Raw genomic sequence first — 3,434 nt, 5'->3', positions numbered from 1 at the left:
CATTAACTTTGTTTCTTGAACAAGATAAGAGAACAAAGCAGGCTGACAGTCGTCTGACTGTTAGCAGAGTAGTGTCGTGTGCAAAGACGAAATAATCTATCGTCCATTCTTGATTATTCATCTTTAGCCTCACTGCCCAACTCAAAATTCTCGTATTCATTCGTCTCGTTACTTCGTACGTACATAAATTGAACAACCATGGCGACTTCACACGTTCCTACTTGAGATCAACACTTACCACACCATTGCGTTTTCTTTGTTGTCCATGCACTCACACACAAGCCTCATAGCCTAAAAAAAAAATACTTGAATCTAGATTATTTCTCTCGCCATACATTCTAATAGACTTCCGTATATTTTCTTATTTACTCTATCATACGCCTTCTCCAGATCCACGAAATACAAGTAAAATCTCTTTTCTTTCTCAGGTTTTCTTATTAATTACAAACCCGTTCATTTACTAAACTACACTTTTTTTTTTCTCCTGCCATCGTTTCTGTTTCATCTTATTTATTAACTTCTACTAACCCTCCTGTCTACGACTTTAATATTTCCTTTACCACCAGTATGACGTCACGTCTGGCACGATAGAAAACCTAAGGATAGATCCCCTGGAACTGCAGACACAACTCTGAAAAGATAACTACGTCTCTCCTATTCTTCCCTTTCCCCTCTTCGTTGACTCCTCTTTCCCCTCTCATTTCCCCATTTCCTCTTTCCTTTCTGACCTTGTTTCCCCAATTTCATCTCCGACTTACTTCCTTCCTATCGCCTCCCCTTTTCACCCCTTTTACTCCCCCTTTCACCCCTTTTACTCCCCTTTTTCCTTACCGACTTCCTCCTCCTCCTTCCTCCCAACCACTCCACTTCTGTTCTCCTTTCAAGTGGAGTTGCCTTGCAATAGGCGAGCCCATCTCGTAGCCAGACACTTGTACATACGTATATACATTCAAGGCCCATTGAGGATTTGCTTGTTTCTTTGCGTTTTAGGTGGACCACACACGCGCACGCGCGCACGCATACACACACACACACACACACACACACACACACACACACACACACACACACACACACACACACACACACACACACACACACACACACACACACACACACAAACTTGAGTCTAGGTATGATAAATTGGAGAGTGAGAGACAGAATTCCATAAGTGGTCCTCTTTTCCTGTATAATTAGGTAAATACACTTTGGTAAAAAGACACACACGCACGCACAAGTGCACACGCACGCACACACACACACACACAGACGCACACACACGCACATACACACACGGCTCGGTGGCGGATTGGTAAAGCACTGGCACTCACAAGTCAGAGAACCGGGGTTCGATTCCCCGGTCGGGCGGAGATAAGTTGGGTTTGTCTCCTTTCACGTGTAGCCCCTGTTTAGCAGCGAGTAGGTACGGGACGTTAGTCAAGGAGTTGTGTCCTTGCTGTCCCGGTGTGGTGTGTGAGTGGTCTCAGACCTACCCAGAGATCGGCTAATAAGGAGCTCTGAGCTCACTGCCGTAGGGTGGTGTCTGGCTGTCTCGACAGAGACTGCAGCAGACCCGAGGTTTCCTACACACACACACACATCCACACACACATTTATTTATTTATTTATTTATTATTTTGTTTATTTATTTGCTAGGTTTTGTCTTTGCGAATATAACTTATAGTGTCGTGTTCAGAAAATATTTATTTATTTATTTATTTACTTTTATTTATTTCGTTGCACTTTATTTATGTTTTCTACATAATATTTATTATTAATTAATTTATTTTGTTTTATTTATTTTTTGTGGTGCAAGGCGTTTTCTCCTATACCATAAACGAACCAGGAAATGTTACATTTGCGTTATGAAATATCTGTTGTTTCTTAAAAAGAAAAAAAGTAACAGTGATGGACATATTCGTCTCCTGTGCTTAATGTTTTTTTTTCAGTTTTACGTAAATTTTTCACGGGAGTCTTCGGACTGCACTCCCTTACACACTCCTCATCACTCTCCTCCATCTTCTTCATCACTCTCCTCCCTCCTCCTCCCTCCTCCTCCTCCCTCCTCCTCCTCCCTCCTCCTCCTCCTCAGCCTGCAACTCCTTTTCTCTGCTTAACTCACTCTTTAATTCGCATTACTTCATTATTTCTTCCTCTTCAACTTCCTCTCTCTCTCTCTACTTCTCTCTCCCTCTCTCTACCTCTCTCTACCTTTCCCTCTCTCTCTCTCTCTCTCTCTCTCTCTCTCTCTCTCTCTCTCTCTCTCTCTCTCTCTCTCTCTCTCTCTCTCTCTCTCTCTCTCTCTCTCTCTCTCTCTCTCTCTCTCTCTCTCTCTCAAAGGATTACAAAGGCGGAGCATGCCGACAGGAGACCTTTTGGTCCATATCTAGGTCGGATGCGAAAAAATCATAATAATAATAAATTGATAAATAAAAACTATAATAATGTAAATAACTAATAAAATACATAAATAAATGCATAGGTACAGTTAAATAGTAAACAAACAGGTAAATAGCAAATAATAATAAATTAACATGTAACTAATAATAAATGAAAATCAAACGGACAAATGATAACAAAATAAAAACAAATAATATAAAACAATTTATAATCATTACAGCATCTCTCTCTCTCTCTCTCTCTCTCTCTCTCTCTCTCTCTCTCTCTCTCTCTCTCTCTCTCTCTCTCTCTCTCTCTCTCTCTCTCCAACTCCCTTCCCCTCAACACTCCCACTTCTTCATGACTCCCTTTTCTGACTCCCTTTCCTCCCCGCTGCAGTAGGTACAGTGATGATCAAAAGTTTTGACCACCACGTTACAGGTGTTATTTGTTTGTTTATTTATTTTATCGTATTCAGTTTATTTTATATTATTTTACTTTATTTTATTTTATTTATTTCGTCTTATTTTTTTATCTATTTGTTTTAATCTATTATTTTTATTATATTTTATTTATTTTATTTTTATTTTATTTTATTTCATTGATTTATTTATTTTTCTTTTTTTTTTTAGCACGTGATATACTATTCAATGTATTATTTAGCTTACAGTTAGGTAATTTTCTTGAATAGGTGAGAGAAAGATATTAGACAAAATAATTTTAATTTTGTATCGTGAAAAACCCTTGGTGGGTCGGTCGAAACTTTAGCCCGCGACTGTACGACATGTACGTCTCTCAATGAGTCTTCGCGAGGCAAAACCGACGCCTTCACCATTCAACAATTAATTTTCTTTCCTTTTTTTTCATACTCTCTCTCTCTCTCTCTCTCTCTCTCTCTCTCTCTCTCTCTGTATATCTCTATCTCTTTTTCTCTCTAGCTCTCTGTCTCTCTGTATCTACCTCTCCCTCTCTCTATATATATTCATCTATCTATCTATCTATCTATCTATCTATATGTCTATTTGTGTGGATGTGTATGTATGTCGCGTTATTCT

The sequence above is a fragment of the Oratosquilla oratoria genome, chromosome 24 (assembly GCF_046742065.1).
Source record: "Oratosquilla oratoria isolate Oo_2021 chromosome 24, ASM4674206v1, whole genome shotgun sequence".
In the NCBI taxonomy this organism is placed as follows: Eukaryota; Metazoa; Arthropoda; class Malacostraca; order Stomatopoda; family Squillidae; genus Oratosquilla; species Oratosquilla oratoria.
The sequence above is the reverse complement of the archived record's forward strand: the minus strand, read 5'-3'. Positions refer to the sequence as shown.